The sequence below is a fragment of the Hordeum vulgare genome, unplaced genomic scaffold (assembly GCF_904849725.1).
Source record: "Hordeum vulgare subsp. vulgare unplaced genomic scaffold, MorexV3_pseudomolecules_assembly, whole genome shotgun sequence".
In the NCBI taxonomy this organism is placed as follows: domain Eukaryota; kingdom Viridiplantae; phylum Streptophyta; class Magnoliopsida; order Poales; family Poaceae; genus Hordeum; species Hordeum vulgare.
Window position 1 is genome coordinate 295,001 of NW_025422486.1, and position 25,000 is coordinate 320,000.

Sequence of the window (25,000 nt, forward strand, 5' to 3'; positions counted from 1 at the left end):
CACGATCCCGCGTCATCCTTGTCACGTGGCGCAAAAATATATTTAAAAAGGGGAATGCAACACGAGGACTTCCCAGGAGGTCGTGGCGGTGCTCGTGTTGTCGGGGTAGAGAGGGAGCGGTGAAATTCTTGTGTTAAACTCGTCTCCGTTGTCGAGGCAAATGTGGCAATGGACACGGGAGGGGCAAGCTAAAACATATCACAAACGTCAAAAATAAGAAAACTAGTAAACGTCAAAAATAAGAAAATGAGGTCATATAGATCACGGTCCCGCGTCATCCTTGTCACGTGGCGCAAAAATATATTTAAAAAGGCGAATGCAACACGAGGACTTCCCACGAGGTCACCCATCCTAGTACTACTCTCACCCAAGCACGCTTAACTTCGGAGTTCTGATGGGATCCGGTGCTTTAGTGCCGGTATGATCGCATCCGACATGCAACTATCTATTTGTTCCTTATGCTTGCCCCTACTACTACTACTACTATTACTACTACTACTACTACTATTACTACTACTACTACTACTACTATTACTACTACTACTACTACTACTACTACTACTACTACTACTACTAGTCGTTGGGTGTCATGCGCGGTGGGAAAAGTCACACAGGTCGTGGCGGTGCTCGTGTTGTCGGGGTAGAGAGGGAGCGGTGAAATTCTTGTGTTAAACTCGTCTCCGTTGTCGAGGCAAATGTGGCAATGGACACGGGAGGGGCAATCTAAAACATATCACAAACGTCAAAAATAAGAAAACTAGTAAACGTCAAAAATAAGAAAACGAGGTCATATAGATCACGGTCCCGCGTCATCCTTGTCACGTGGCGCGAAAATATATTTAAAAAGGGGAATGCAACACGAGGACTTCCCAGGAGGTCACCCATCCTAGTACTACTCTCGCCCAAGCACGCTTAACTTCAGAGTTCTGATGGGATCCGGTGCTTTAGTGCTGGTATGATCGCATCCGACATGCAACTATCTATTTGTTCCTTATGCTTGCCCCTACTACTACTACTACTACTACTACTACTACTACTACTACTACTCCTACTCCTACTGCTACTGCTACTGCTACTGCTACTGCTACTACTGCCGCTGCTACTACTTCTACTACTGCTACTACTGCTACTACTACTACTAGTCGTTGGGTGTCATGCGCGGTGGGAAAAGTCACAAAGGTCGTGGCGGTGCTCGTGTTGTCGGGGTAGAGAGGGAGCGGTGAAATTCTTGTGTTAAACTCGTCTCCGTTGTCGAGGCAAATGTGGCAATGGACATGGGAGGGGCAAGCTAAAAGATATCACAAACGTCAAAAATAAGAAAACTAGTAAACGTCAAAAATAAGAAAACGAGGTCATATAGATCACGGTTCCGCGTCATCCTTGTCACGTGGCGCAAATATATATTTAAAAAGGGGAATGCAACACGAGGACTTCCCAGGAGGTCACCCATCCTAGTACTACTCTCGCCCAAGCGTTAAAAAGGGGAATGCAACACGAGGACTTCCCAGGAGGTCACCCATCCTAGTACTACTCTCGCCCAAGCACGCTTAACGTCGGAGTTTTGATGGGATCCGGTGCTTTAGTGCTGGTATGATCGCATCCGACATGCTACTATCTATTTGTTCCTTATGCTTGCCCCTACTACTAGTACTACTACTACTACTACTACTACTACTACTACTACTACTAGTCGTTGGGTGTCATGCGCGGTGGGAAAAGTCACAGAGGTCGTGGCGGTGCTCGTGTTGTCGGGGTAGAGAGGGAGCGGTGAAATTCTTGTGTTAAACTTGTCTCCGTTGTCGAGGCAAATGTGGCAATGGACACGGGAGGGGCAAGCTAAAACATATCACAAAGGTCAAAAATAAGAAAACTAGTAAACGTCAAAAATAAGAAAACGAGGTCATATAGATCACGGTCCCGCGTCATCCTTGTCACGTGGCGCAAAAATATATTTAAAAAGGGGAATGCAACACGAGGACTTCCCAGGAGGTCACCCATCCTGGAGGTCACCCCCATCATGGAGGTCACCCATCCTAGTACTACTCTTGCCCAAGCACGCTTAACTTCAGAGTTCTGATGGGATCCGATGCTTTAGTGCTGGTATGATCGCATCCGACATGCAACTATCTATTTGTTCCTTATGCTTGCCCCTAGTACTACTACTACTACTACTACTACTACTACTACTACTAGTCGTTGGGTGTCATGCGCGGTGGGAAAAGTCACAGAGGTCGTGGCGGTGCTCGTGTTGTCGGGGTAGAGAGGGAGCGGTGAAATTCTTGTGTTAAACTCGTCTCCGTTGTCGAGGCAAATGTGGCAATGGACACGGGAGGGGCAAGCTAAAACATATCACAAAGGTCAAAAATAAGAAAACTAGTAAACGTCAAAAATAAGAAAACGAGGTCATATAGATCACGGTCCGCGTCATCCTTGTCACGTGGCGCAAAAATATATTTAAAAAGGGGAATACAACACGAGGACTTCCCAGGAGGTCACCCATCCTGGAGGTCACCCCCATCATGGAGGTCACCCATCCTAGTACTACTCTCGCCCAAGCACGCTTAACTTCAGAGTTCTGATGGGATCCGGTGCTTTAGTGCTGGTATGATCGCATCCGACATGCAACTATCTATTTGTTCCTTATGCTTGCCCCTAGTACTACTACTACTACTACTACTACTACTACTACTAGTCGTTGGGTGTCATGCGCGGTGGGAAAAGTCACAGAGGTCGTGGCGGTGCTCGTGTTGTCGGGGTAGAGAGGGAGCGGTGAAATTCTTGTGTTAAACTCGTCTCCGTTGTCGAGGCAAATGTGCCAATGGACACGGGAGGGGCAAGCTAAAACATATCACAAAGGTCAAAAATAAGAAAACTAGTAAACGTCAAAAATAAGAAAACGAGGTCATATAGATCACGGTCCCGCGTCATCCTTGTCACGTGGCGCAAAAATATATTTAAAAAGGGGAATGCAACACGAGGACTTCCCAGGAGGTCACCCATCCTGGAGGTCACCCCCATCATGGAGGTCACCCATCCTAGTACTACTCTCGCCCAAGCACGCTTAACTTCAGAGTTCTGATGGGATCCGGTGCTTTAGTGCTGGTATGATCGCATCCGACATGCAACTATCTATTTGTTCCTTATGCTTGCCCCTAGTACTACTACTACTACTACTACTACTACTACTACTAGTCGTTGGGTGTCATGCGCGGTGGGAAAAGTCACAGAGGTCGTGGCGGTGCTCGTGTTGTCGGGGTAGAGAGGGAGCGGTGAAATTCTTGTGTTAAACTCGTCTCCGTTGTCGAGGCAAATGTGCCAATGGACACGGGAGGGGCAAGCTAAAACATATCACAAACGTCAAAAATAAGAAAACTAGTAAACGTCAAAAATAAGAAAACGAGGTCATATAGATCACGGTCCCGCGTCATCCTTGTCACGTGGCGCAAAAATATATTTAAAAAGGGGAATGCAACACGAGGACTTCCCAGGAGGTCACCCATAGGAGGTCACCCATCCTAGTACTACTCTCGCCCAAGCACGCTTAACTTCGGAGTTGTGATGGGATCCGGTGCTTTATTGCTGGTATGATCGCATCCGACATGCAACTATCTATTTCTTCCTTATGCTTGCCCCTACTACTACTACTAGTGCTACTACTACTACTACTAGTGCTACTACTACTAGTGCTACTACTACTAGTGCTACTACTACTAGTGCTACTACTACTACTACTACTAGTCGTTGGGTGTCATGCGCGGTGGGAAAAGTCACAGAGGTCGTGGCGGTGCTCGTGTTGTCGGGGTAGAGAGGGAGCGGTGAAATTCTTGTGTTAAACTCGTCTCCGTTGTCGAGGCAAGTGTGGCAATGGACACGGGAGGGGCAAGCTAAAACATATCACAAACGTCAAAAATAAGAAAACTAGTAAACGTCAAAAATAAGAAAACGAGGTCATATAGATCACGGTCCCGGGTTATCCTTGTCACGTGGCGCAAAAATATAATTAAAAAGGGGAATGCAACACGAGGACTTCCCAAGAGGTCACCCATCCTAGTACTACTCTCGCCCAAGCACGCTTAACTTCAGAGTTCTGATGGGATCCGGTGCTTTAGTGCTGGTATGATCGCATCCGACATGCAACTATCTATTTGTTCCTTATGCTTGCCCCTACTACTACTACTACTACTACTACTACTACTACTACTACTAGTCGTTGGGTGTCATGCGCGGTGGGAAAAGTCACACAGGTCGTGGCGGTGCTCGTGTTGTCGGGGTAGAGAGGGAGCGGTGAAATTCTTGTGTTAAACTCGTCTCCGTTGTCGAGGCAAGTGTGGCAATGGACACGGGAGGGGCAAGCTAAAACATATCACAAACGTCAAAAATAAGAAAAGTAGTAAACGTCAAAAATAAGAAAACGAGGTCATATAGATCACGGTCCCGCGTCATCCTTGTCACGTGGCGCAAAAATATATTTAAAAAGGGGAATGCAACACGAGGACTTCCCAGGAGGTCACCCATCCTAGTACAACTCTCGCCCAAGCACGCTTAACTTCGGAGTTCTTATGGGATCCGGTGCTTTAGTGCTGGTATGATCGCATCGGACATGCAACTATCTATTTGTTCCTTATGCTTGCCCCTACTACTACTACTACTACTACTACTACTACTACTACTACTACTACTACTAGTCGTTGGGTGTCATGCGTGGTGGGAAAAGTCACAGAGGTCGTGGCGGTGCTCGTGTTGTCGGGGTAGAGAGGGAGCGGTGAAATTCTTGTGTTAAATTCGTCTCCGTTCTCGAGGCAAATGTGGCAATGGACACGGGAGGGGCAAGCTAAAACATATCACAAACGTCAAAAATAAGAAAACTAGTAAACGTCAAAAATAAGAAAACGAGGTCATATAGATCACGGTCCCGCGTCATCCTTGTCACGTGGCGCAAAAATATATATAAAAAGGGGAATGCAACACGAGGACTTCCCAGGAGGTCACCCATCCTAGTACTACTCTCGCCCAAGCACGCTTAACTTCGGAGTTCTGATGGGATCCGGTGCTTTAGTGCTGGTATGATCGCATCCGACATGCAACTATCTATTTGTTCCTTATGCTTGCCCCTACTACTACTGCTACTACTGCTACTACTACTACTACTACTACTACTAGTCGTTGGGTGTCATGCGCGGTGGGAAAAGTCAGAGAGGTCGTGGCGGTGCTCGTGTTGTCGGGGTAGAGAGGGAGCGGTGAAATTCTTGTGTTAAACTCGTCTCCGTTGTCGAGGCAAATGTGGCAATGGACACGGGAGGGGCAAGCTAAAACATATCACAAACGTCAAAAATAAGAAAACTAGTAAACGTCAAAAATAAGAAAACGAGGTCATATAGATCACGGTCCCGCGTCATCCTTGTCACGTGGCGCAAAAATATATTTAAAAAGGGGAATGCAACACGAGGACTTCCCAAGAGGTCACACATCCTAGTACTACTCTTGCCCAAGCACGCTTAACTTCGGAGTTCTAATGGGATCCGGTGCTTTAGTGCTGGTATGATCACATCCGACATGAAGCTATCTATTTGTTCCTTATGCTTGCTACTGCTACTACTGCTACTACTACTACTACTACTACTACTACTGCTACTACTACTACTGCTACTACTACTACTGCTACTACTACTACTACTACTAGTCGTTGGGTGTCATGCGCGGTGGGAAAAGTCACAGAGGTCGTGGCGGTGCTCGTGTTGTCGGGGTAGAGAGGGAGCGGTGAAATTCTTGTGTTAAACTCGTCTCCGTTGTCGAGGCAACTGTGGCAATGGACACGGGAGGGGCAAGCTAAAACATATCACCAACGTCAAAAATAAGAAAACTAGTAAACGTCAAAAATAAAAAAACGAGGTCATATAGATCACGGTCCCGCGTCATCCTTGTCACGTGGCGCAAAAATATATTTAAAAAGGGGAATGCAACACGAGGACTTCCCAGGAGGTCACCCATCCTAGTACTAATCTCGCCCAAGCACGCTTAACTTCGGAGTTCTGATGGGATCCGGTGCTTTAGTGCTGGTATGATCGCATCCGACATGCAACTATCTATTTGTTCCTTATGCTTGCCCCTACTACTACTACTACTACTGCTACTGCTACTGCTACTGCTGCTGCTGCTACTGCTACTGCTACTGCTACTGCTGCTACTGCTACTACTGCTACTACTGCTACTACTACTACTACTGCTACTACTACTACTAGTCGTTGGGTGTCATGCGCGGTGGGAAAAGTCACAGAGGTCGTGGCGGTGCTCGTGTTGTCGGGGTAGAGAGGGAGCGGTGAAATTCTTGTGTTTAACTCGTCTCCGTTGTCGAGGCTAATGTGGCAATGGACACGGGAGGGGCAAGCTAAAACATATCACAAAGGTCTAAAATAAGAAAACTAGTAAACGTCAAAAATAAGAAAACGAGGTCATATAGATCACGTTCCCGCGTCATCCTTGTCACGTGGCGCAAAAATATATTCAAAAAGGGGAATGCAACATGAGGACTTCCCAGGAGGTCACCCATCCTAGTTCTACTCTCGCCCAAGCACGCTTAACTTCGGAGTTCTAATGGGATCCGGTGCTTTAGTGCTGTTATGATCGCATCCGTCATGCAACTATCTATTTGTTCCTTATGCTTGCCCCTACTACTACTACTACTACTACTACTACTACTACTACTGCTACTACTACTGCTACTGCTACTGCTACTGCTGCTGCTACTGCTACTACTGCTATTACTAGTCGTTGGGTGTCATGCGCGGTGGGAGAAGTCACAGAGGTCGTGGCGGTGCTCGTGATGTCGGGGTAGAGAGGGAGCGGTGAAATTCTTGTTTTAAACTAGTCTCCGTTGTCGAGGCAAATGTGGCAATGGACACGGGAGGGGCAAGCTAAAAGATATCACAAACGTCAAAAATAAGAAAACTAGTAAACGTCAAAAATAAGAAAACGAGGTCATATAGATCACGGTCCCGCGTCATCCTTGTCACGTGGCGCAAAAATATATTTACAAAGGGGAATGCAACACGAGGACTTCCCAGGAGGTCACCCATCCTAGTACTACTCTCGCCCAAGCACACTTAACTTCGGAGTTCTGATGGGATCCGGTGCTTTAGTGCTGGTATGATCGCATCCGACATGCAACTATCTATTTGTTCCTTATGGTTGCCCCTACTACTACTACTACTACTACTAATCGTTGGGTGTCATGCGCGGTGGGAAAAGTCACAGAGGTCGTGGCGGTGCTCGTGTTGTCGGGGTAGAGAGGGAGCGGTGAAATTCTTGTGTTAAACTCGTCTCCGTTGTCGAGGCAAATGTGGCAATGGACACGGGAGGGGCAAGCTAAAACATATCACAAACGTCAAAAATAAGAAAACTAGTAAACGTCAAAAATAGGAAAACGAGGTCATATAGATCACGGTCCCACGTCATCCTTGTCACGTGGCGCAAAAATATATTTAAAAACGGGAATGCAACACGAGGGCTTCCCAGGAGGTCACCCATCCTAGTACTACTCTCGCCGAAGCACGCTTAACTTCGGAGTTTTGATGGGATCCGGTGATTTAGTGCTAGTATGATCGCATCTGACATGCAACTATCTATTTGTTCCTTATGCTTGCCCCTACTACTACTACTACTACTACTACTAGTCGTTGGGTGTCATGCGCGGTGGGAAAAGTCACACAGGACGTGGCGGTGCTCGTGTTGTCGGGGTAGAGAGGGAGCGGTGAAATTCTTGTGTTAAACTCGTCTCCGTTGTCGAGGCAAATGTGCCAATGGACACGGGAGGGGCAAGATAAAAGATATCACAAACGTCAAAAATAAGAAAACTAGTAAACGCCAAAAATAAGAAAACGAGGTCATATAGATCACGGTCCCGCGTCATCCTTGTCACGTGGCGCAAAAATATATTTAAAAAGGGGAATGCAACACGAGGACTTCCCAGGAGGTCACCCATCCTAGTACTACTCTCGCCCAAGCAAGCTTAACTTTGAAGTTCTGATGGGATCCGGTGCTTTAGTGCTGGTATGATCGCACACGACATGCAACTATCTATTTGTTCCTTATGCTTGCCCCTACTACTACTACTACTACTACTAGTACTACTACTACTACTACTACTACTACTACTACTAGTCGTTGGGTGTCATGCGCGGTGGGAAAAGTCACAGAGGTCGTGGCGGTGCTCGTGTTGTCGGGGTAGAGAGGGAGCGGTGAAATTCTTGTGTTAAACTCGTCTCCGTTCTCGAGGCAAATGTGGCAATGGACACGGGAGGGGTAAGCTAAAACATATCACAAACGTCAAAAATAAGAAAACTAGTAAACGTCAAAAATAAGAAAACGAGGTCATATAGATCACGGTCCCGCGTCATCCTTGTCACGTGGCGCAAAAATATATTTAAAAAGGGGAATGCAACACGAGGACTTCCCAGGAGGTCACCCATCCTAGTACTACTCTCGCCCAAGCATGCTTAACTTCGGAGTTCTCATGGGATCCGCTGCTTTAGTGCTGGTATGATCGCATCCGACATGCAACTATCTATTTGTTCCTTATGCTTGCCCCTACTACTACTACTACTACTACTACTACTACTACTACTACTGCTACTGCTACTGCTACTGCTACTGCTACTGCTACTGCTACTGCTACTGCTACTGCTACTACTGCTACTGCTAGTGCTACTGCTACTGCTACTGGTACTCCTACTACTACTACTACTACTACTACTACTACTACTACTGCTGCTGCTGCTGCTACTGCTCCTACTGCTGCTACTGCTCCTACTGCTACTACTACTACTACTACTACTACTAGTAGTCGTTGGGTGTCATGCGCGGTGGGAAAAGTCACAGAGGTCGTGGCGGTGCTCGTGTTGTCGGGGTAGAGAGGGAGCGGTGAAATTCTTGTGTTAAACTCGTCTCCGTTGTCGAGGCAAATGTGTCAATGGACACGGGAGGGGCAAGCTAAAAGATATCACAAACGTCAGAAAGAAGAAAACTAGTAAACGTCAAAAATAAGAAAACGAGGTCATATAGATCACGGTCCCGCGTCATCCTTGTCACGTGGCGCAAAAATATATTTAAAAAGGGGAATGCAACACGAGGACTTCCCAGGAGGTAACCCATCCTAGTACTACTCTCGCCCAAGCACGCTAAACTTCGGAGTTTTGATGGGATCCGGTGCTTTAGTGCTGGTATGATCACATCCGACATGCAACTATCTATTTGTTCCTTATGCTTGCCCCTACTACTACTACTACTAGTACTACTACTACTACTACTACTACTACTACTACTACTACTAGTCGTTGGGTGTCATGCGCGGTGGGAAAAGTCACAGAGGTCGTGGCGGTGCTCGTGTTGTCGGGGTAGAGAGGGAGCGGTGAAATTCTTGTGTTAAACTCGTCTCCGTTCTCGAGGCAAATGTGGCAATGGACACGGGAGGGGCAAGCTAAAACATATCACAAAGGTCAAAAATAAGAAAACTAGTAAACGTCAAAAATAAGAAAACGAGGTCATATAGATCACGGTCCCGCGTCATCCTTGTCACGTGGCGCAAAAATATATTTAAAAAGGAGAATGCAACACGAGGACTTCCCAGGAGGTCACCCATCCTAGTTCTACTCTCGCCCAAGCACGCTTAACTTCGGAATTCTGATGGGATCCGGTGCTTTAGTGCTGGTATGATTGCATCCGACATGCAACTATCTATTTGTTCCTTACTACTTCTACTACTGCTACTACTGGTACTACTGCTACTACTGCTACTACTGCTACTACTACTACTACTACTACTACTAGTCGTTGGGTGTCATGCGCGGTGGGAAAAGTCACAGAGGTCGTGGCGGTGCTCGTGTTGTCGGAGTAGAGAGGGAGCGGTGAAATTCTTGTGTTAAACTCGTCTCCGTTGTCGAGGCAAATGTGGCAATGGACACGGGAGGGGCAAGCTAAAAGATATCACAAACGTCAAAAATAAGAAAACTAGTAAACGTCAAAAATAAGAAAACGAGGTCATATAGATCACGGTCCCGCGTCATCCTTGTCACGTGGCGCAAAAATATATTTTTAAAAAGGGGAATGCAACACGAGGACTTCCCAGGAGGTCACCCATCCTAGTACTACTCTCGCCCAAGCACGCTTAACTTCGGAGTTCTGATGGGATCCGGTGCTTTAGTGCTGGTATGATCACATCCAACATGCAACTATGTATTTGTTCCTTATGCTTGCCCCTACTACTACTACTACTACTAGTACTACTACTACTACTACTAGTACTACTACTAGTACTACTACTACTACTACTAGTACTACTACTACTACTACTACTACTACTAGTACTACTACTACTACTACTACTACTACCACTACTACTACTACTACTACTACTACTACTACTACTACTACTACTACTACTACTACTACTAGTCGTTGGGTGTCATGCGCGGTGGGAAAAGTCACAGAGGTCGTGGCGGTGCTCGTGTTGTCGGGGTAGAGAGGGAGTGGTGAAATTCTTGTGTTAAACTCGTCTCCGTTCTCGAGGCAAATGTGGCAATGGACACGGGAGGGGCAAGGTAAAACATATCACAAAGGTCAAAAATAAGAAAACTAGTAAACGTCAAAAATAAGAAAACGAGGTCATATAGATCACGGTCCCGCATCATCCTTCTCACGTGGCGCAAAAATTTATTTAAAAAGGGGAATGCAACACGAGGACTTCCGAGGAGGTCACCCATCCTGGAGGTCACCCATCCTAGTACTACTCTCGCCCAAGCACGCTTAACTTCAGAGTTCTGATGGGATCCGGTACTTTAGTGCTGGTATGATCGCATCCGACATGCAACTATCTATTTGTTCCTTATGCTTGCCCCTACTACTACTACTACTACAACTACTACTACTACTACTAGTCGTTGGGTGTCATGCGCGGTGGGAAAAGTCACAGAGGTCGTGGCGGTGCTCGTGTTGTCGGGGTAGAGAGGGAGCGGTGAAATTCTTGTGTTAAACTCGTCTCCGTTCTCGAGGCAAATGTGGCAATGGACACGGGAGGGGCAAGCTAAAACATATCACAAAGGTCAAAAATAAGAAAACTAGTAAACGTCAAAAATAAGAAAACGAGGTCATATAGAGCACGGTCCCGCGTCATCCTTGTCACGTGGCGCAAAAATATATTTAAAAAGGAGAATGCAACACGAGGACTTCCCAGGAGGTCACCCATCCTAGTACTACTCTCGCCCAAGCACGCTTAACTTCGGAATTCTGATGGGATCCGGTGCTTTAGTGCTGGTATGATTGCATCCGACATGCAACTATCTATTTGTTCCTTACTACTGCTACTACTGGTACTACTGCTACTACTGCTACTACTGCTACTACTACTACTACTAGTAGTCGTTGGGTGTCATGCGCGGTGGGAAAAGTCACAGAGGTCGTGGCGGTGCTCGTGTTGTCGGAGTAGAGAGGGAGCGGTGAAATTCTTGTGTTAAACTCGTCTCCGTTGTCGAGGCAAATGTGGCAATGGACACGGGAGGGGCAAGCTAAAACATATCACAAACGTCAAAAATAAGAAAACTAGTAAACGTCAAAAATAAGAAAACGAGGTCATATAGATCACGGTCCCGCGTCATCCTTGTCACGTGGCGCAAAAATATATTTTTAAAAAGGGGAATGCAACACGAGGACTTCCCAGGAGGTCACCCATCCTAGTACTACTCTCGCCCAAGCACGCTTAACTTCGGAGTTCTGATGGGATCCGGTGCTTTAGTGCTGGTATGATCACATCCGACATGCAACTATGTATTTGTTCCTTATGCTTGCCCCTACTACTACTACTACTACTAGTACTACTACTACTACTACTAGTACTAGTACTACTACTACTACTACTACTACTACTACTACTACTACTACTACTAGTCGTTGGGTGTCATGCGCGGTGGGAAAAGTCACAGAGGTCGTGGCGGTGCTCGTGTTGTCGGGGTAGAGAGGGAGTGGTGAAATTCTTGTGTTAAACTCGTCTCCGTTCTCGAGGCAAATGTGGCAATGGACACGGGAGGGGCAAGCTAAAACATATCACAAAGGTCAAAAATAAGAAAACTAGTAAACGTCAAAAATAAGAAAACGAGGTCATATAGATCACGGTCCCGCATCATCCTTCTCACGTGGCGCAAAAATTTATTTAAAAAGGGGAATGCAACACGAGGACTTCCCAGGAGGTCACCCATCCTGGAGGTCACCCATCCTAGTACTACTCTCGCCCAAGCACGCTTAACTTCAGAGTTCTGATGGGATCCGGTACTTTAGTGCTGGTATGATCGCATCCGACATGCAACTATCTATTTGTTCCTTATGCTTGCCCCTACTACTACTACTACTACAACTACTACTACTACTACTACTAGTCGTTGGGTGTCATGCGCGGTGGGAAAAGTCACAGAGGTCGTGGCGGTGATCGTGTTGTCGGGGTAAAGAGGGAGCGGTGAAATTCTTGTGTTAAACTCGTCTCCGTTGTCGAGGCAAATGTGCCAATGGAAACGGGAGGGGCAAGCTAAAATATATCACAAACGTCAAAAATAAGAAAACTAGTAAACGTCAAAAATAAGAAAACGAGGTCATATAGATCACGGTCCCGCGTCATCCTTGTCACGTGGCGCAAAAATATATTTAAAAAGGGGAATGCAACACGAGGACTTCCCAGGAGGTCACCCATCCTAGTACTACTCTCGCCCAAGCACGCTTAACTTCGGAGTTGTGATGGGATCCGGTGCTTTAGTGCTGGTATGATCGCATCCAACATGCAACTATCTATTTGTTCCTTATGCTTGCCCCTACTACTACTACTACTACTACTACTACTAGTCGTTGGGTGTCATGCGCGGTGGGAAAAGTCACAGAGGTCGTGGCGGTGCTCGTGTTGTCGGGGTAGAGAGGGAGCGGTGAAATTCTTGTGTTAAACTCGTCTCCGTTGTCGAGGCAAGTGTGGCAATGGACACGGGAGGGGCAAGCTAAAACATATCACAAACGTCAAAAGTAAGAAAACTAGTAAACGTCAAAAATAAGAAAACGAGGTCATATAGATCACGGTCCCGCGTCATCCTTGTCACGTGGCGCAAAAATATATTTAAAAAGGGGAATGCAACACGAGGACTTCCCAGGAGGTCACCCATCCTAGTACTACTCTCGCCCAAGCACGCTTAACTTCGAAGTTCTGATGGGATCCGGTGCTTTAGTGCTGGTATGATCGCATCCAACATGCAACTATCTATTTGTTCCTTATGCTTGCCCCTACTACTACTACTAGTCGTTGGGTGTCATGCGCGGTGGGAAAAGTCAAAGAGGTCGTGGCGGTGCTCGTGTTGTCGGGGTAGAGAGGGAGCGGTGAAATTCTTGTGTTAAACTTGTCTCCGTTCTCGAGGCAAATGTGGCTATGGACACGGGAGGGGCAAGCTAAAACATATCACAAAGGTCAAAAATAAGAAAACTAGTAAACGTCAAAAATAAGAAAACGAGGTCATATAGATCACGGTCCCGCGTCATCCTTGTCACGTGGCGCAAAAATATATTTAAAAAGGGGAATGCAACACGAGGACTTCCCGGTGCTTTAGTGCTGGTATGATCGCATCCGACATGCAACTATCTATTTGTTCCTTATGCTTGCCCCTACTACTACTACTACTACTAGTACTACTACTAGTACTACTACTACTACTACTACTACTACTACTACTACTACTACTACTACTACTACTACTACTACTACTACTACTACTACGACTACGACCACCACCACCACCACCACCACCACCACCACCACCACCACTACTACTACTACTACTTGTCGTTGGGTGTCAAGCGCGGTGGGAAAAGTCACAGAGGTCGTGGCGGTGCTTGTGTTGTCGGGGTAGAGAGGGAGCGGTGAAATTCTTGTATTAAACTCGTCTCCGTTGTCGAGGCAAATGTGGCAATGGACACGGGAGGGGCAAGCTAAAACATATCACAAACGTCAAAAATAAGAAAACTAGTAAACGTCAAAAATAAGAAAACGATGTAATATAGATCACGCTCCCGCGTCATCCTTGTCACGTGGCGTAAAAATATATTTAAAAAGGGGAATGCAACACGAGGACTTCCCAGGAGGTCACCCATCCTAGTACTACTCTCGCCCAAGCGCGCTTAACTTCGGAGTTCTGATGGGATCCGGTGCTTTAGTGCTGGTATGATCGCATCCGACATGTAACTATCTATTTGTTCCTTATGGTTGCCCCTACTACTACTACTACTACTACTACTACTACTACTACTAGTACTACTACTACTACTACTACTACTACTACTAGTAGTACTACTACTACTACTAGTAGTACTACTACTACTACTACTACTACTACTACTATTACTACTAGTACTAGTACTACTACTACTACTACTACTACTACTACTAGTACTACTACTACTACAACTACTACTACTACTACTACTACTACTACTAGTCGTTGGGTGTCAAGCGCGGTGGGAAAAGTCACAGAGGTCGTGGCGGTGCTTGTGTTGTCGGGGTAGAGAGGGAGCGGTGAAATTCTTGTGTTAAACTCGGCTCCGTTGTCGAGGCAAATGTGGCAATGGACACGGGAGGGGCAAGCTAAAACATATCACAAACGTAAAAAATAAGAAAACTAGTAAACGTCAAAAATAAGAAAACGATGTAATATAGATCACGCTCCCGCGTCATCCTTGTCACCTGGCGCAAAAATATATTTAAAAAGGGGAATGCAACACGAGGACTTCCGAGGAGGTCACCCATCCTAGTACTACTCTCGCCCAAGCGCGCTTAACTTCGGAGTTCTGATGGGATCCGGTGCTTTAGTGCTGGTATGATCGCATCCGACATGTAACTATCTATTTGTTCCTTATGCTTGCCCCTACTACTACTACTACTAGTACTACTACTACTACTAGTACTACTACTACTACTAGTACTACTACTACTACTACTACTACTACTACTACTACTAGTACTACTACTACTACTACTACTACTACTACTACTACTACTGGTACTAGTACTACTACTAGTACTAGTAGTACTACTACTACTACTACTACTACTTGTCGTTGGGTGTCAAGCGCGGTGGGAAAAGTCACAGAGGTCGTGGCGGTGCTTGTGTTGTCGGGGTAGAGAGGGAGCGGTGAAATTCTTGTGTTAAACTCGTCTCCGTTGTCGAGGCAAATGTGGCAATGGACACGGGAGGGGCAAGCTAAAACATATCACAAACGTCAAAAATAAGAAAACTAGTAAACGTCAAAAATAAGAAAACTAGTAAACGTCAAAAATAAGAAAACTAGTAAACGTCAAAAATAAGAAAACGATGTAATATAGATCACGCTCCCGCGTCATCCTTGTCACGTGGCGCAAAAATATATTTAAAAAGGGGAATGCAACACGAGGACTTCCTAGGAGGTCACTCATCCTAGTACTACTCTCGCCCAAGCACGCTTAATTTCAGAGTTATGATGGGATCCGGTGCTTTAGTGCTGGTATGATCGCATCCGACATGTAACTATCTATTTGTTCCTTATGCTTGCCACTACTACTACTACTACTACTACTACTACTACTACTACTACTACTACTACTACTACTACTAGTCGTTGGGTGTCATGCGCGGTGGGAAAAGTCACAGAGGTCGTGGCGGTTCTCGTGTTGTCGGGGTAGAGAGGGAGCGGTGAAATTCTTGTGTTATACTCGTCTCCGTTGTCGAGGCAAATGTGGCAATGGACACGGGAGGGGCAAGCTAAAACATATCACAAACGTCAAAAATAAGAAAACTAGTAAACGTCAAAAATAAGAAAACGAGGTCATATAGATCACGGTCCCGCGTCATCCTTGTCACGTGGCGCAAAAATATATTTAAAAACGGGAATGCAACACGAGGACTTCCCAGGAGGTCATCCATCCTAGTACTACTCTCGCCCAAGCACGCTTAACTTCTGAGTTCTGATTGGATCCGGTGCTTTAGTGCTGGTATGATCGCATCCGACATGCAACTATCTATTTGTTCCTTATGCTTGCCCCTACTACTACTACTACTACTACTACTACTACTACTACTGCTGCTGCTGCTACTACTGCTGCTACTACTGCTGCTACTACTGCTACTCTACTGCTACTGCTACTGCTACTGCTACTGCTACTGCTACTACTGCTACTGCTACTACTACTGCTACTGCTGCTGCTGCTACTACTACTACTACTACTACTACTACTACTACTACTACTCCTACTACTACTCTACTGCTACTGCTACTGCTACTGCTACTACTACTGCTACTACTGCTACTACTACTACTACTCCTACTGCTACTTCTACTGCTACTGCTGCTACTGCTGCTGCTGCAACTGCTGCTGCTACTGGTGCTACTGCTCCTACTGCTGCTACTGCTACTACTGCTACTACTACTACTACTACTAGTCGTTGGGTGTCATGCGCGGTGGGAAAAGTCACAGAGGTCGTGGCGGTGCTCGTGTTGTCGGGGTAGAGAGGGAGCGGTGAAATGCTTGTGTTAAACTCGTCTCCGTTGTCGAGGCAAATGTGGCAATGGACATGGGAGGGGCAAGCTAAAACATATCACAAACGTCAAAAATAAGAAAACTAGTAAACGTCAAAAATAAGAAAACGAGGTCATATAGATCACGGTCCCGCGTCATCCTTGTCACGTGGCGCAAAAATATATTTAAAAAGGGGAATGCAACACGAGGACTTCCCAGGAGGTCACCCATCCTAGTACTACTCTCGCCCAAGCACGCTTAACTTCAAAGTTCTGATGGGATCCGGTGCCTTAGTGCTGGTATGATCGCATCCGACATGCAACTATCTATTTGTTCCTTATGCTTGCCCCTACTACTACTACTACTACTACTACTGCTACTACTACTGCTACTACTACTGCTGCTACTACTGCTGCTACTACTACTTCTACTCTACTGCTACTACTACTGCTACTCTACTGCTACTCTACTTCTACTCTACTGCTACTGCTACTGCTACAGCTACTGCTGCTACTGCTACTGCTGCTACTGCTACTACTGCTGCTGCTACTACTGCTACTACTGCTGCTACTGCTACTACTACTACTACTACTACTACTACTACTACTCCTACTACTACTCTACTGCTACTGCTACTGCTACTACTACTGCTACTACTGCTACTACTACTACTACTCCTACTCCTACTGCTACTGCTACTGCTACTACTGTTGTTGCTGCTGCTGCTACTGCTGCTACTGCTCCTACTGCTGCTACTGCAACTACTGCTACTACTACTACTACCACTACTAGTCGTTGGGTGTCATGCGCGATGGGAAAAGTCACAGAGGTCGTGGCGGTGCTTGTGTTCTCGGGGTAGCGAGGGAGCGGTGAAATTCTTGTGTTAAACTCGTCTCCGTTGTCGAGGCAAATGTGGCAATGGACACGGGAGGGGCAAGCTAAAACATATCACAAACGTCAAAAATAAGAAAACTAGTAAACGTCAAAAATAAGAAAACAAGGTCATATAGATCACGGTCCCGCGTCATCCTTGTCACGTGGCGCAAAAATATATTTAAAAAGGGGAATGCAACACGAGGACTTCCCAGGAGGTCACCCATCCTAGTACTACTCTCGCCCAAGCACGCTTAACTTCGGAGTTTTGATGGGATCCGGTGCTTTAGTGCTGGTATGATCGCATCCGACATGCAACTATCTATTTGTTCCTTATGCTTGCCCTTACTAGTACTACTACTACTACTACTACTAGTCGTTGGGTGTCATGCGCGGTGGGAAAAGTCACATAGGTCGTGGCGGTGCTCGTGTTGTCGGGGTAGAGAGGGAGCGGTGAAATTCTTGTTTTAAACTCGTCTCCGTTCTCGAGGCAAATGTGGCAATGGACACGGGAGGGGCAAGCTAAAACATAACACAAACGTCAAAAATAAGAAAACTAGTAAACGTCAAAAATAAGAAAACGAGGTCATATAGATCACGGTCCCGCGTCATCCTTGTCACGTGGCGCAAAAATATATTTAAAAAGGGGAATGCAACACGAGGACTTCCCAGGAGGTCACCCATCCTATTACTACTCTCGCCCAAGCACGCTTAACTTCGAAGTTCTGATGGGATCCGGTGCTTTAGTGCTGGTATGATCGCATCCGACATGCAACTATCTATTTGTTCCTTATGCTTGCCCCTACTACTACTGCTACTACTGCTACTACTACTGCTGCTACTACTGCTGCTACTACTTCTACTACTACTACTACTACTACTACTACTACTACTACTACTACTACTACTACTAGTCGTTGGGTGTCATGCGCGGTGGGAAAAGTCACAGAGGTCGTGGCGGTGCTCGTGTTGTCGGGGTAGAGAGGGAGCGGTGAAATTCTTGTGTTAAACTCGTCTCCGTTGTCGAGGCAAATGTGGCAATGGACACGGGAGGGGCAAGCTAAAACATATCACAAAGGTCAAAAATAAGAAAACTAGTAAACGTCAAAAATAAGAAAACGAGGTCATATAAATCACGGTCCCGCGTCATCCTTGTCACGTGGCGCAAAAATATATTTAAAAAGGGGAATGCAACACGAGGACTTCCCAGGAGGTCACCCATCCTAATACCACTCTCGCCCAAGAACGCTTAACTTCGGAATTCTGATGGGATCCGGTGCTTTAGTGCTGGTATGATCGCATCCGACATGCAACTATCTATTTGTTCCTTATGCTTGCCCCTACTACTACTACTACTACTACTACTACTACTACTACTACTACTACTACTACTACTACTACTACTACTACTACTACTACTAGTCGTTGGGTGTCATGCGCGGTGGGAAAAGTCACAGAGGTCGTGGCGGTGCTCGTGTTGTCGGGGTAGAGAGGGAGCGGTGAAATTCTTGTGTTAAACTCGTCTCCGTTGTCGAGGCAAATGTGCCAATGGACACGGGAGGGGCAAGCTAAAACATATCAGAAACGTCAAAAATAAGAAAACTAGTAAACGTCAAAAATAAGAAAACGAGGTCATATAGATCACGGTCCCACGTCATCCTTGTCACGTGGCGCAAAAATATATTTAAAAAGGGGAATGCAACACGAGGACTTTACCAGGAGGTCACCCATCCTAGTACTACTCTCGGGCAAGCACGCTTAACTTCGGAGTTCTGATGGGATCCGGTGCTTTAGTACTGGTATGATCGCATCCGACATGGAACTATCTATTTGTTCCTTATGCTTGCCCCTACTACTACTACTACTACTACTACTACTACTACTACTACTACTAGTCGTTGGGTGTCATGCGCGGTGGGAAAAGTCACAGAGGTCGTGGCGGTGCTCGTGTTGTCGGGGTAGAGAGGGAGCGGTGAAATTCTTGTGTTAAACTCGTCTCCGTTGTCGAGGCAAATGTGCCAATGGACACGGGAGGGGCAAGCTAAAACATATCAGAAACGTCAAAAATAAGAAAACTAGTAAACGTCAAAAATAAGAAAACGAGGTCATATAGATCAAGGTCCCGCGTCACCCTTGTCACGTGGCGCAAAAATATATTTAAAAAGGGGAATGCAACACGAGGACTTCCCAGGAGGTCACCCATCATAGTACTACTCTCGCCCAAGCACGCTTAACTTCGGAGTTCTAATGGGATCCGTTGCTTTAGTGCTGGTATGATCGCATCCGTCATGCAACTATCAATTTGTTCCTTATGCTTGCCCCTACTACTACTACTACTACTACTACTACTACTACTACTACTACTACTATTACTAGTCGTTGGGTGTCACGCGCGGTGGGAAAAGTCACAGAGGTCGTGGCGGTGCTCGTGTTGTCGGGGTAGAGAGGGAGCGGTGAAATTCTTGTGTTAAACTCGTCTCCGTTGTCGAGGCAAATGTGGCAATGGACACGGGAGGGGCAAGCTAAAACATATCACAAACGTCAAAAATAAGAAAACTAGTAAACGTCAAAAATAAGAAAACGAGGTCATATAGATCACGGTCCCGCGTCATCCTTGTCACGTGGCGCAAAAATATATTTAAAAAGGGGAATGCAACACGAGGACTTCCGAGGAGGTCACCCATCCTAGTACTACTCTCGCCCAAGCACGCTTAACTTCGGAGTTCTGATGGGATCCGGTGCTTTAGTGCTGGTATGATCGCATCCGACATGCAACTATCTATTTGTTCCTTATGCTTGCCCCTACTACTACTACTACTAGTACTACTACTACTACTACTAGTACTACTACTACTACTACTAGTACTACTACTACTACTACTAGTACTACTACTACTACTACTAGTACTACTACTACTACTACTAGTACTACTACTACTACTACTAGTACTACTACTACTACTACTATTACTACTACTACTACTATTACTACTACTACTACTACTACTACTACTACTACTACTACTACTAGTCGTTGGGTGTCATGCGCGGTGGGAAAAGTCACAGAGGTCGTGGCGGTGCTCGTGTTGTCGGGGTAGAGAGGGAGCGGTGTAATTCTTGTGTTAAACTCGTCTCCGTTCTCGAGGCAAATGTGGCAATGGACACGGGAGGGGCAAGCTAAAACATATCACAAACGTCAAAAATAAGAAAACTAGTAAACGTCAAAAATAAGAAAACGAGGTCATATAGATCACGGTCCCGTGTCATCCTTGTCATGTGGCGCAAAAATATATTTAAAAAGGGGAATGCAACACGAGGACTAACCAGGAGGTCACCCATCCTAGTACTACTCTCGCCCAAGCACGCTTAACTTCGGAGTTCTGATGGGATCCGGTGCTTTAGTGCTGGTATGATCGCATCCGACATGCAACTATCTATTTGTTCCTTATGCTTGCCCCTACTACTACTGCTACTACTGCTACTACTGCTACTACTACTACTACTACTACTACTAGTCGTTGGGTGTCATGCGCGGTGGGAAAAGTCAGAGAGGTCGTGGCGGTGCTCGTGTTGTCGGGGTAGAGAGGGAGCGGTGAAATTCTTGTGTTAAACTCATCTCCGTTCTCGAGGCAAATGTGGCAATGGAGACGGGAGGGGCAAGCTAAAACATATCACAAACGTCAAAAATAAGAAAACTAGTAAACGTCAAAAATAAGAAAACGAGGTCATATAGATCACGGTCCCGCGTCATCCTTGTCACGTGGCGCAAAAATATATTTTAAAAGGGGAATGCAACACGAGGACTTCCCAGGAGGTCGTGGCGGTGCTCGTGTTGTCGGGGTAGAGAGGGAGCGGTGAAATTCTTGTGTTAAACTCGTCTCCGTTGTCGAGGCAAATGTGGCAATGGACACGGGAGGGGCAAGCTAAAACATATCACAAACGTCAAAAATAAGAAAACTAGTAAACGTCAAAAATAAGAAAACGAGGTCATATAGATCACGGTCCCGCGTCATCCTTGTCACGTGGCGCAAAAATATATTTAAAAAGGGGAATGCAACACGAGGACTTCCGAGGAGGTCACCCATCCTAGTACTACTCTCGCCCAAGCACGCTTAACTTCGGAGTTCTGATGGGATCCGGTGCTTTAGTGCTGGTATGATCGCATCCGACATGCAACTATCTATTTGTTCCTTATGCTTGCCCCTACTACTACTACTACTAGTACTACTACTACTACTACTAGTACTACTACTACTACTACTAGTACTACTACTACTACTACTACTATTACTACTACTACTACTAGTACTACTACTACTACTACTAGTACTACTACTACTACTACTATTACTACTACTACTACTATTACTACTACTACTACTACTACTACTACTACTACTACTACTACTAGTCGTTGGGTGTCATGCGCGGTGGGAAAAGTCACAGAGGTCGTGGCGGTGCTCGTGTTGTCGGGGTAGAGAGGGAGCGGTGTAATTCTTGTGTTAAACTCGTCTCCGTTCTCGAGGCAAATGTGGCAATGGACACGGGAGGGGCAAGCTAAAACATATCGCAAACGTCAAAAATAAGAAAACTAGTAAACGTCAAAAATAAGAAAACGAGGTCATATAGATCACGGTCCCGTGTCATCCTTGTCATGTGGCGCAAAAATATATTTAAAAAGGGGAATGCAACACGAGGACTAACCAGGAGGTCACCCATCCTAGTACTACTCTCGCCCAAGCACGCTTAACTTCGGAGTTCTGATGGGATCCGGTGCTTTAGTGCTGGTATGATCGCATCCGACATGCAACTATCTATTTGTTCCTTATGCTTGCCCCTACTACTACTGCTACTACTGCTACTACTGCTACTACTACTACTACTACTACTAGTCGTTGGGTGTCATGCGCGGTGGGAAAAGTCAGAGAGGTCGTGGCGGTGCTCGTGTTGTCGGGGTAGAGAGGGAGCGGTGAAATTCTTGTGTTAAACTCGTCTCCGTTGTCGAGGCAAATGTGGCAATGGACACGGGAGGGGCAAGCTAAAACATATCACAAACGTCAAAAATAAGAAAACTAGTAAACGTCAAAAATAAGAAAACGAGGTCATATAGATCACGGTCCCGCGTCATCCTTGTCACGTGGCGCAAAAATATATTTAAAAAGGGGAATGCAACACGCGGACTTCCCAGGAGGTCACCCATCCTAGTACTACTCTCGCCCAAGCACGCTTAACTTCGGAGTTTTGATGGGATCCAGTGCTTTAGTGCTGGTATGATCGCATCCGACATGCAACTATCTATTTGTTCCTTATGCTTGCCCCTACTACTACTACTACTAGTACTACTACTACTACTACTAGTACTACTACTACTACTACTACTACTAGTACTACTACTACTACTACTAGTACTACTAGTACTACTACTACTACTACTAGTACTACTACTACTACTACTACTACTACTACTAGTCGTTGGGTGTCATGCGCGGTGGGAAAAGTCAGAGAGGTCGTGGCGGTGCTCGTGTTGTCGGGGTAGAGAGGGAGCGGTGTAATTCTTGTGTTAAACTCATCTCCGTTCTCGAGGCAAATGTGGCAATGGACACGGGAGGGGCAAGCTAAAACATATCACAAACGTCAAAAATAAGAAAACTAGAAAACGTCAAAAATAAGAAAACGAGGTCATATAGATCACGGTCCCGTGTCATCCTTGTCATGTGGCGCAAAAATATATTTAAAAAGGGGAATGCAACACGAGGACTAACCAGGAGGTCACCCATCCTAGTACTACTCTCGCCCAAGCACGCTTAACTTCGGAGTTCTGATGGGATCCGGTGCTTTAGTGCTGGTATGATCGCATCCGACATGCAACTATCTATTTGTTCCTTATGCTTGCCCCTACTACTACTGCTACTACTGCTACTACTACTACTACTACTACTACTAGTCGTTGGGTGTCATGCGCGGTGGGAAAAGTCAAAGAGGTCGTGGCGGTGCTCGTGTTGTCGGGGTAGAGAGGGAGCGGTGAAATTCTTGTGTTAAACTCGTCTCCGTTGTCGAGGCAAATGTGGCAATGGACACGGGAGGGGCAAGCTAAAACATATCACAAACGTCAAAAATAAGAAAACCAGTAAACGTCAAAAATAAGAAAACGAGGTCATATAGATCACGGTCCCGCGTCATCCTTGTCACGTGGCGCAAAAATATATTTAAAAAGGGGAATGCAACACGAGGACTTCCCAGGAGGTCACCCATCCTAGTACTACTCTCGCCCAAGCACGCTTAACTTCGGAGTTCTGATGGGATCCGGTGCTTTAGTGCTGGTATGATCGCATCCGACATGCAACTATCTATTTGTTCCTTATGCTTGCCCCTACTACTACTGCTACTACTGCTACTACTGCTACTACTGCTACTACTACTACTACTACTAGTCGTTCGGTGTCATGCGCGGTGGGAAAAGTCAGAGAGGTCGTGGCGGTGCTCGTGTTGTCGGGGTAGAGAGGGAGCGGTGAAATTCTTGTGTTAAACTCGTCTCCGTTGTCGAGGCAAATGTGGCAATGGACACGGGAGGGGCAAGCTAAAACATATCACAAACGTCAAAAATAAGAAAACTAGTAAACGTCAAAAATAAGAAAACGAGGTCATATAGATGACGGTCCCGCGTCATCCTTGTCACGTGGCGCAAAAATATATTTAAAAAGGGGAATGCAACACGCGGACTTCCCAGGAGGTCACCCATCCTAGTACTACTCTCGCACAAGCACGCTTAACTTCGGAGTTCTGATGGGATCCGGTGTTTAGTGCTGGTATGATCGCATCCGACATGCAACTATCTATTTGTTCCTTATGCTTGCCCCTACTACTACTACTAGTACTACTACTACTACTAGTACTACTACTACTACTAGTACTACTAGTACTACTACTACTACTACTACTACTAGTACTACTAGTACTACTACTACTACTACTACTACTAGTACTACTACTACTACTACTACTACTAGTACTACTACTACTACTACTCCTACTACTACTAGTACTAGTACTACTACTACTAGTACGACTACTACTACTACTAGTACTACTACTACTACTACTACTACTAGTACTACTACTACTACTACTACTACTAGTACTACTACTACTACTACTAGTACTACTACTACTACTACTACTAGTACTACTACTACTCCTACTACTACTAGTACTACTACTACTACTACTAGTACTACTACTACTACTACTACTACTACTACTACTACTAGTCGTTGGGTGTCATGCGCGGTGGGAAAAGTCACAGAGGTCGTGGCGGTGCTCGTGTTGTCGGGGTAGAGAGGGAGCGGTGTAATTCTTGTGTTAAACTCGTCTCCGTTCTCGAGGCAAATGTCGCAATGGACACGGGAGGGGCAAGCTAAAACATATCACAAACGTCAAAAATAAGAAAACTAGTAAACGTCAAAAATAAGAAAACGAGGTCATATAGATCACGGTCCCGTGTCATCCTTGTCATGTGGCGCAAAAATATATTTAAAAAGGGGAATGCAACACGAGGACTAACCAGGA

The 25,000-nt window shown here is 45.8% G+C and overlaps 39 non-coding genes and 6 pseudogenes across 39 annotated transcripts in view; all 45 read right to left on the reverse strand.

The window, feature by feature from the left end:
- Positions 1-313: 313 nt before the first annotated feature.
- LOC123415681 lies at positions 314-432 on the reverse strand. Its single transcript, XR_006615386.1, has one exon. It is a non-coding gene; the product is annotated as a 5S ribosomal RNA (ribosomal RNA).
- A 416-nt stretch (positions 433-848) lies between these two features.
- LOC123416840 lies at positions 849-967 on the reverse strand. The gene has a single exon (XR_006616439.1). It is a non-coding gene; the product is annotated as a 5S ribosomal RNA (ribosomal RNA).
- Positions 968-1,483: 516 nt separating this feature from the next.
- LOC123415878 lies at positions 1,484-1,602 on the reverse strand. Its single transcript, XR_006615571.1, has one exon. It is a non-coding gene; the product is annotated as a 5S ribosomal RNA (ribosomal RNA).
- Positions 1,603-1,961: 359 nt separating this feature from the next.
- On the reverse strand, positions 1,962-2,114 carry LOC123416525 (annotated as a pseudogene).
- A 349-nt stretch (positions 2,115-2,463) lies between these two features.
- LOC123416491 lies at positions 2,464-2,616 on the reverse strand (annotated as a pseudogene).
- Positions 2,617-2,963: 347 nt separating this feature from the next.
- On the reverse strand, positions 2,964-3,116 carry LOC123416427 (annotated as a pseudogene).
- Positions 3,117-3,463: 347 nt separating this feature from the next.
- LOC123416531 lies at positions 3,464-3,596 on the reverse strand (annotated as a pseudogene).
- A 413-nt stretch (positions 3,597-4,009) lies between these two features.
- Positions 4,010-4,128, reverse strand: LOC123415244. The gene has a single exon (XR_006614964.1). It is a non-coding gene; the product is annotated as a 5S ribosomal RNA (ribosomal RNA).
- A 350-nt stretch (positions 4,129-4,478) lies between these two features.
- Positions 4,479-4,597, reverse strand: LOC123415921. The gene has a single exon (XR_006615611.1). It is a non-coding gene; the product is annotated as a 5S ribosomal RNA (ribosomal RNA).
- A 359-nt stretch (positions 4,598-4,956) lies between these two features.
- Positions 4,957-5,075, reverse strand: LOC123415380. The gene has a single exon (XR_006615101.1). It is a non-coding gene; the product is annotated as a 5S ribosomal RNA (ribosomal RNA).
- A 356-nt stretch (positions 5,076-5,431) lies between these two features.
- Positions 5,432-5,550, reverse strand: LOC123416304. Its single transcript, XR_006615973.1, has one exon. It is a non-coding gene; the product is annotated as a 5S ribosomal RNA (ribosomal RNA).
- Positions 5,551-5,951: 401 nt separating this feature from the next.
- Positions 5,952-6,070, reverse strand: LOC123416652. The gene has a single exon (XR_006616260.1). It is a non-coding gene; the product is annotated as a 5S ribosomal RNA (ribosomal RNA).
- Positions 6,071-6,510: 440 nt separating this feature from the next.
- Positions 6,511-6,629, reverse strand: LOC123416483. The gene has a single exon (XR_006616135.1). It is a non-coding gene; the product is annotated as a 5S ribosomal RNA (ribosomal RNA).
- A 407-nt stretch (positions 6,630-7,036) lies between these two features.
- LOC123416696 lies at positions 7,037-7,155 on the reverse strand. Its single transcript, XR_006616301.1, has one exon. It is a non-coding gene; the product is annotated as a 5S ribosomal RNA (ribosomal RNA).
- Positions 7,156-7,487: 332 nt separating this feature from the next.
- On the reverse strand, positions 7,488-7,606 carry LOC123416433. The gene has a single exon (XR_006616091.1). It is a non-coding gene; the product is annotated as a 5S ribosomal RNA (ribosomal RNA).
- A 335-nt stretch (positions 7,607-7,941) lies between these two features.
- On the reverse strand, positions 7,942-8,060 carry LOC123416364. The gene has a single exon (XR_006616029.1). It is a non-coding gene; the product is annotated as a 5S ribosomal RNA (ribosomal RNA).
- A 368-nt stretch (positions 8,061-8,428) lies between these two features.
- LOC123416182 lies at positions 8,429-8,547 on the reverse strand. The gene has a single exon (XR_006615857.1). It is a non-coding gene; the product is annotated as a 5S ribosomal RNA (ribosomal RNA).
- A 563-nt stretch (positions 8,548-9,110) lies between these two features.
- On the reverse strand, positions 9,111-9,229 carry LOC123416348. The gene has a single exon (XR_006616014.1). It is a non-coding gene; the product is annotated as a 5S ribosomal RNA (ribosomal RNA).
- Positions 9,230-9,597: 368 nt separating this feature from the next.
- LOC123416214 lies at positions 9,598-9,716 on the reverse strand. The gene has a single exon (XR_006615889.1). It is a non-coding gene; the product is annotated as a 5S ribosomal RNA (ribosomal RNA).
- Positions 9,717-10,095: 379 nt separating this feature from the next.
- Positions 10,096-10,214, reverse strand: LOC123416689. Its single transcript, XR_006616295.1, has one exon. It is a non-coding gene; the product is annotated as a 5S ribosomal RNA (ribosomal RNA).
- Positions 10,215-10,717: 503 nt separating this feature from the next.
- Positions 10,718-10,852, reverse strand: LOC123416501 (annotated as a pseudogene).
- A 347-nt stretch (positions 10,853-11,199) lies between these two features.
- LOC123415363 lies at positions 11,200-11,318 on the reverse strand. Its single transcript, XR_006615084.1, has one exon. It is a non-coding gene; the product is annotated as a 5S ribosomal RNA (ribosomal RNA).
- Positions 11,319-11,682: 364 nt separating this feature from the next.
- LOC123416691 lies at positions 11,683-11,801 on the reverse strand. The gene has a single exon (XR_006616297.1). It is a non-coding gene; the product is annotated as a 5S ribosomal RNA (ribosomal RNA).
- Positions 11,802-12,205: 404 nt separating this feature from the next.
- LOC123416446 lies at positions 12,206-12,340 on the reverse strand (annotated as a pseudogene).
- A 350-nt stretch (positions 12,341-12,690) lies between these two features.
- On the reverse strand, positions 12,691-12,809 carry LOC123415902. The gene has a single exon (XR_006615593.1). It is a non-coding gene; the product is annotated as a 5S ribosomal RNA (ribosomal RNA).
- A 338-nt stretch (positions 12,810-13,147) lies between these two features.
- LOC123415220 lies at positions 13,148-13,266 on the reverse strand. Its single transcript, XR_006614941.1, has one exon. It is a non-coding gene; the product is annotated as a 5S ribosomal RNA (ribosomal RNA).
- Positions 13,267-14,126: 860 nt separating this feature from the next.
- Positions 14,127-14,245, reverse strand: LOC123415263. Its single transcript, XR_006614983.1, has one exon. It is a non-coding gene; the product is annotated as a 5S ribosomal RNA (ribosomal RNA).
- A 533-nt stretch (positions 14,246-14,778) lies between these two features.
- On the reverse strand, positions 14,779-14,897 carry LOC123415766. The gene has a single exon (XR_006615465.1). It is a non-coding gene; the product is annotated as a 5S ribosomal RNA (ribosomal RNA).
- Positions 14,898-15,444: 547 nt separating this feature from the next.
- On the reverse strand, positions 15,445-15,563 carry LOC123416511. The gene has a single exon (XR_006616153.1). It is a non-coding gene; the product is annotated as a 5S ribosomal RNA (ribosomal RNA).
- A 368-nt stretch (positions 15,564-15,931) lies between these two features.
- Positions 15,932-16,050, reverse strand: LOC123416295. The gene has a single exon (XR_006615965.1). It is a non-coding gene; the product is annotated as a 5S ribosomal RNA (ribosomal RNA).
- A 705-nt stretch (positions 16,051-16,755) lies between these two features.
- LOC123415938 lies at positions 16,756-16,874 on the reverse strand. The gene has a single exon (XR_006615628.1). It is a non-coding gene; the product is annotated as a 5S ribosomal RNA (ribosomal RNA).
- A 750-nt stretch (positions 16,875-17,624) lies between these two features.
- Positions 17,625-17,743, reverse strand: LOC123415471. The gene has a single exon (XR_006615189.1). It is a non-coding gene; the product is annotated as a 5S ribosomal RNA (ribosomal RNA).
- Positions 17,744-18,081: 338 nt separating this feature from the next.
- On the reverse strand, positions 18,082-18,200 carry LOC123415912. The gene has a single exon (XR_006615603.1). It is a non-coding gene; the product is annotated as a 5S ribosomal RNA (ribosomal RNA).
- Positions 18,201-18,619: 419 nt separating this feature from the next.
- On the reverse strand, positions 18,620-18,738 carry LOC123416350. The gene has a single exon (XR_006616016.1). It is a non-coding gene; the product is annotated as a 5S ribosomal RNA (ribosomal RNA).
- A 389-nt stretch (positions 18,739-19,127) lies between these two features.
- LOC123416513 lies at positions 19,128-19,247 on the reverse strand. The gene has a single exon (XR_006616155.1). It is a non-coding gene; the product is annotated as a 5S ribosomal RNA (ribosomal RNA).
- A 353-nt stretch (positions 19,248-19,600) lies between these two features.
- On the reverse strand, positions 19,601-19,719 carry LOC123415617. Its single transcript, XR_006615327.1, has one exon. It is a non-coding gene; the product is annotated as a 5S ribosomal RNA (ribosomal RNA).
- A 362-nt stretch (positions 19,720-20,081) lies between these two features.
- On the reverse strand, positions 20,082-20,200 carry LOC123416929. The gene has a single exon (XR_006616522.1). It is a non-coding gene; the product is annotated as a 5S ribosomal RNA (ribosomal RNA).
- Positions 20,201-20,736: 536 nt separating this feature from the next.
- Positions 20,737-20,855, reverse strand: LOC123416091. Its single transcript, XR_006615772.1, has one exon. It is a non-coding gene; the product is annotated as a 5S ribosomal RNA (ribosomal RNA).
- A 627-nt stretch (positions 20,856-21,482) lies between these two features.
- LOC123416930 lies at positions 21,483-21,601 on the reverse strand. The gene has a single exon (XR_006616523.1). It is a non-coding gene; the product is annotated as a 5S ribosomal RNA (ribosomal RNA).
- A 515-nt stretch (positions 21,602-22,116) lies between these two features.
- On the reverse strand, positions 22,117-22,235 carry LOC123416092. The gene has a single exon (XR_006615773.1). It is a non-coding gene; the product is annotated as a 5S ribosomal RNA (ribosomal RNA).
- Positions 22,236-22,597: 362 nt separating this feature from the next.
- LOC123415907 lies at positions 22,598-22,716 on the reverse strand. The gene has a single exon (XR_006615598.1). It is a non-coding gene; the product is annotated as a 5S ribosomal RNA (ribosomal RNA).
- A 458-nt stretch (positions 22,717-23,174) lies between these two features.
- On the reverse strand, positions 23,175-23,293 carry LOC123416094. The gene has a single exon (XR_006615775.1). It is a non-coding gene; the product is annotated as a 5S ribosomal RNA (ribosomal RNA).
- Positions 23,294-23,649: 356 nt separating this feature from the next.
- Positions 23,650-23,768, reverse strand: LOC123415393. The gene has a single exon (XR_006615113.1). It is a non-coding gene; the product is annotated as a 5S ribosomal RNA (ribosomal RNA).
- Positions 23,769-24,136: 368 nt separating this feature from the next.
- LOC123416312 lies at positions 24,137-24,254 on the reverse strand. Its single transcript, XR_006615981.1, has one exon. It is a non-coding gene; the product is annotated as a 5S ribosomal RNA (ribosomal RNA).
- A 719-nt stretch (positions 24,255-24,973) lies between these two features.
- LOC123416095 overlaps positions 24,974-25,000 on the reverse strand; it is a 119-nt gene continuing 92 nt past the window's right edge. The window contains exon 1 of the ribosomal RNA XR_006615776.1: positions 24,974-25,000. This exon is cut by the window's right edge and continues 92 nt beyond it. This is a non-coding gene — a ribosomal RNA (5S ribosomal RNA).